This window comes from Trachurus trachurus (genome assembly GCF_905171665.1).
Source record: "Trachurus trachurus genome assembly, chromosome: 8".
NCBI lineage: Eukaryota > Metazoa > Chordata > Actinopteri > Carangiformes > Carangidae > Trachurus > Trachurus trachurus.
Genome location: NC_139905.1, coordinates 9,555,562 through 9,561,561, shown reverse-complemented (window position 1 = coordinate 9,561,561; position 6,000 = coordinate 9,555,562).

The following is a 6,000-nucleotide window of genomic DNA, read 5'->3' as shown; positions in this document are numbered from 1 at the left end:
GTCCGCCGTAAATTTCGCCGAGCTGGGTTTGATGACTTGTGGGTGGTGATCCTGCTGTTTGATGTCCAGAGCTCGTTAATCCAAACCTCATATGGTATGCAAGGTCAGACCCTACTTTGATGTGCACGGGTCGGCTCTGCCAAGTCTGCAGAGTTGAGAGGGCACTGTTCGTTTACGAAAGATCAGGAACCGTAGCAACCCTGACACATTTTGGCTTTTGTCCATCCACTACTGTGAGGATGAGGTCTGGTTTGTTAAAGGGGCCCCCTTAGATCTCCTACTGCTGATAATGCACACATGAACATTTCCTGAGAAGCTGAATCAAATACAAATCATTTCCTAAACACGCAGGGTAATTGGAGGAATGTGTGGAACTTTCATGTTTCCCTCAGGGAGCCACCAATGCAATTTATAAGATGAAAGCGCCATGATAACCTATAATATATACATAAAATGTCAGCGTGATCTGACCTGCTGCTTCCTCCTTTCCTTTTGTTTGTCAAGATGATAAAAATTGCACTCATTTTTCACATGATGACAAATAACGCTCGTTAATTGCTCATTTTGTGGGGAAGGGTTTCGTCCCAAGCTCGGAGCCCAAAACCATCTTTGCATCTATGGTTCAACTTCCTTGGAAACCCAGTGGAATGAGTAGAAACAGTGTGTTTGTTATGTAAAATAAAGCAACAACAGCCCCCACTTTGCACCCAGCGCAGGAATTCAATGCAATTAACTCTTGAGCGCTTGAGCGTTGCATGTAAATATGAAGGTTTGGGGCTCCGCGGGCAGGCCGGCGCTCACTCACTCACTCACTCGCAGGGATGCTGGGTCTTTGTTGTCCCGGGGCTTTGGCTGGCCGCCACTCTGCCTCAGTTGGCGGCACTTAGCTATAATTTTCTCACAATGGCTGGCGTGTGAGCCGTCCATCATTCCTCTCCCGTGTCTCCCTGCTCCTTCCATTGCAAACCCCCCCACTCCCCTAGCCCCCACAGCCCCCCCTCAGCCCCTCCACTGGCACCTCTCGAGCACATTCAGGTTTTACCCGCTCCTGAGTGCGTGCCAGGTTTTTCCTATCATCCTGTCATCTTGCAGCTAAACAAACCGCCTAAGGATATTTATTAATTCACTCTGTTCGCACTTGGCTTTGCTTTGATCAGATGTTAAGTATCTAAAGAGGATCATTTCTGGAGGTTTGTGAGATTCTCAGATGAACTGAGGCATCTCTGCAAATTGTTTCCAGGCCCACCTCTCTCTGATTCAGCCTCTTACCTCCAATAACTCCAGAAAGTAATACCAAGGAGGGCTGCTCTGCTGATATTATTCCTGGTTCCTTAAATACCATTCAGTATTCACTTCATACCAACAACATGATACTGGAAAAAAAAAAAAAAAAACTCAGCGTTTAAAGGAGGGGCCCACAAGATCATTGCAGAATGTCTTTTTCCTGGAGTTGTAGCAAGTTCTAGTTTTGTAAAATGTATAATTAGTGGTGAGAATAATTCAGTCACTCAGTGCATAAAGATTTTCAATACTGTAATAATTATGCAACAAATCACTCTTAAAAATGCACATATTTGTCTGACATTTCTGTCATTTAGGTCCAACATGTAACCGCAGTGTTTGACTGAATCTGGTACAGATTATCGCCCAAGTTTCTTTGATTCTCTATTGATGGGAGAAAAAAAACATAAAAGGCCAGAGAAGAATATCATTAAGAAAGAAACAAGAGGCTCTACAGGACAATTGTATCATATTATGCCGAAAGCAACCAAAGACTGAGCAGCCGGGAGGAAGCTGGGAGCCTCCTGTCTTGGACTTGTTTTGTAATCAGAACCGCCTCCTACAGTCTTCATCTTCTAGTCAGAGGTCTTGGTTCAGGATGGTTTCAGGACGATTCACAATGGGCTCTTGGCAACTGTAGCATGATAGGAAGCAAGGTGTTTGGGAAATTGGGGATACGTTTGGCAGCTTTCCTGGATAGGCTCAGCTGGAGTGTTTGCCTTTCTCTCTTTTCTGCAGGCGTTGAACATTACATGGATACACATAAGTGTTAAAACAGGTTCAGTTTTGTTACAGAAGAATTTAGAGTGGTTTATGTGTGAGAGCCTGAGGAAGGCCACGACTGGTGGTGACCACTCACAACGCTGCCTCTGTGTGTTGGCAGCCACGTTCTGCATCCGTGCATCATGTGGCTGCAGCAGGATGGCTGAGCAGCTCAAGCTTTTTCTGAAAATGTATCCCAACCTAAAGGCAGAATTGCTGTGTTTTCTTGGCAGAACAGGCCTTTTGCTAGCCTACATATCCTTAAGACCTTTGTTAGTACCCAGTGTGGCTTCCTTGACACAAGCCCATCATGTCCAGACAAGTATTTTATCTTATCTATAAGCATACACGTACACTGAGTCGTGAATGTCTACATCATGGTTTCAAAATGTCTCAGTTTGGGTCTGTCCAGACTACAAGACACACAGACACAGAGGTTTCAAACTAAAACTGGTCAAGCAGAGTTTCAGTGTTGGGTCCTCGGAATCTCTGGAGCAGTCTGGATGCTGAGAGGAAACCTCGTAAATTTAGGCAACATCCACATGCTTAAGATGCATCTTCTTGACAAACTTTGGCTTTTACATCATGATGCTTCATGTCTCAAAACCTTTATTCCAGGAGCAGAGGGTAGCATTGCAACAAATAGCGAAGAGGAGGGCTGGTTGTTTCTCTAACTGAATTGTGTTTGCTATATTACATGAGCAGTGTTGCCAGAAGTTCGACATAAAATCACTTATCTAGGGCGAAAGCCCTAGAGCACCACACAATGAGACAAAATCAACTTTACGTCTCCATAGTGAAGGAGCACCCTCATTAACACGCCTGTGGGTTGCTGATATAATTGCATTCTGTCAAGGTGCTGCACAAACATGTCACATAAATACTTTATGTGTTACGGGCAGGACGGGCCTCTACTTCAGGCAGAATCCCAGGTTTCACCAGTGACATTAATGACTTGATTATTTATGTGGCAGTTATTGAAAAGGAGAAAACCTCAAATGAATGACTTACTCATCGTACATACATCTGGTTTGAAAGGCATCTCTGAAGTCATTATCTATCATGAATTTGTTCCCGTCAAAACCTCGCCTTAAACCACAAATGTTTGTTTTAATAGTTTGCTTGTATGCAAATTAAATAAAGAAGATAAAACATGTTAATAAGTTAATTACAGCTGAAGCTGAGCATTGTTTTCTTTGCCTCAGAGAGAAACAGGTTCCAACATTTTCATGTACCTCTGTGACAGAGGGTAAATAATCCAATTATATAAAAATGTTGAATTATTACCTGTAGCGGAGCGATTTCCAGGAACAAAACCTAAAGATCACTTAAGCTTTTAATCAAAATGACCTTTTCCTGAACAAAGAAGTGTAATACCACTCTCTAACACCTCAATAAGAAATGTGCACTGATGCACATTGCTCTGCATCCATTGCAGATTCCCTTCAGCATCTTAGATGCAGCCGTACCTTGGCCTCCGGTCTTGAGCTTCTTCTTTACCTGTTTTTTTGGGCAAGGCAATCTGTCGCTGCCCGAGCAGAGAGAGAAGAGAAGAGGCTTATAAAAGAGAAGCAAGGGAAGCAGGCTGTAGTGGAGGGAAGACTGAAGATTTATCATCCAGCCATGGAGTGGAAAGAAGTGCTGCTAGTCTGGAGAGTGGGTTTCCACTTCACTTTAATTTGGTGTGAAGTGTTTAAGACACATGAGTGTGGTTTGGGGAGATAAATGGGAAATCCAGGCTTTTTCCGTGGAGACTGACACCTCTCCGTTTTCTGATCTATAATTAACTCTCAGTAGTATTTGCCACAGTTGGTTGTTGACAGGTTTTAGTGGTAATTTGCCGCATGTTGAGTCGGTATTCGAAGTGTGTCTTGTTTTGGGTTTATTTTTTACTCAGTGAAAGTTTCTTTTTTGTTTTTTCTAACACAACTGGAAGCCATCAGCTCTGAATTTTCATTGAAGGGATATTAATGACAGCTGCTGTGTTCTGCACAGTATGAAACTGCATCAACGACTCCGTCAGGGGATATCTGCCATCTAGTGGTACAGATGTGTGCAGATGTTTCCCCCAGATCTCTCAGATCTTCCTCTGCCTGTTGTAGTGACGATGGATATGAAATGGAAGCTGCCACACTCCCGTGGCCCATGATTAAAAACCGCAAGTGTTCAGCTTATTAACTTGGGCTAATATTAGCACTGGATGAGCTCAGCTTTTATCTGATATTTTTAGATCAAAGAGTAAGACAGAGAAATCTGTTTGAACAGTTTTGACTGAGCTGACGATATTTCTTCAAAACATTTCATCGAAAAAGCTGTACAACAAGTTTCTTTCTGTTTTTGAACACCTTCAGTTTTTAAGATACCACACACGTCTGTGTATTTATGAAGGCAGAGCCTTTGTGTCTGCTTTTAGAAACCCACACTAAATGACTTGGTTCTCATATTCTGAGGTCATTGACACTTTAATAGCTGTTTTATTACCTTAGCATGTTAACCTTAAGCTCTGCTTACCATCTAAGAAGAAACCAAGAAGCTGCATGAAAATGATTACACTGCAATTACACCAGACACTTTGTTGCGACTCCTCACTGCACAGCTGTCTGCTGCCTGCTGCCAAGAAATGGATTAGTTTCACCGCTCCTCTAATAAGACTGTTCGACCAGCAGCGTGAGGCCCAATAAATGAATGAAGGCTGCAGATAGAAGGACAGAAGGAGATTAATATTGTCAGACCGTGGTGTGTCGCTTCATCTCGTCATAGCTGGAAAACTGGCAGAGGCGAGGGGAGATTCTCATTATCTCTGAAGAGCAGCGAACAGCCACGAGACTCTTACCACGATCAAAACCTGTCAAACATTCTCCCACAGGACAGGACAGCGTCAAACAGAGTGTTTTGTATCCCCACAGGGCAGAAGCACAACCCAGGCGGTAATAAAACTCAGACAGACCATGTTGGTCCTGTAAACGTAATCTGCAAAGTGTTAATTACAACCTGGCGCCTCTGTGAAGCTGTGTGTGCTGGAAGTCAGCTGAGTCGTCAGCGGCGTCCTGATCTCCTTCCTGAACAACACGGCCGAGCCATGGCGACAGCCTTGGAAACGAGATTTTCTCTCTGCTGGGGATCCTGTTTGAATGGGCTGCTTTAAACAAATTAAGAGCCAGTCAGATGCTGTGTTTGTGTGACCCCCTTTCTCCTCGGGGGTGGGGGGGTGAGGGGGTGGAGGGGTTGGGGAGAGGGGGTAGCGCAGCCAGAGATCCTGTGTTGTTTACTGTCATTCATGTGGAGGGTCGAGGGTTTGTGTGTTTACCACACACAACTCCTCACAGATGACACTCCATGAAAATGCTCCTTAAAGCTGCGTTACGGCCCACACAGCAATGAGGAACCATCGCTGTCCAGCAGCAATCATCAATCAACAATCAATAGTGTGAAAGTTAATTAATGTTTTTTTAAAGCAAAAAAACAATCATTTCCTTGGCCTGAGCTTCTCCACTGTGATGCTTCGCCTGCTTTCCTCTTGCATACATCATAATAAACTGAATATGGATAGAATAAGGAGTCGGCTGTAATCCTGAGTTTGTTTCTCTCCATTTTTAATTAATCAGTTAATCAATTTGTTTATTTTTTGCTTTACATCTACTGTTTCTCACTGTTTACATCTCCCAGCATTCAGCTCAGCTTCACCCAGCCGAGCATGAAAAGCTGTTTTTATGCACTCACTCTGGCTTTCAGGAAATTCATCCCACCTCTCTTTGGTAAGACTTAATTCAGAGACGTCTCTCTCCCTCCGTCTACCTCTCTCTCTCCCTCTCTGCAGCCCCAGAGGACAGGTTTCAGTCAATGAGCCCCTCTCTCGGATTTTTTGTTATTTTGTTATTGTGTAATGGGCCTCCAAAGGTTGATGGATGGCTCCTCTACAGGTCTCCCCGAGGAGCAAACCTTCTATCTAGACATTAA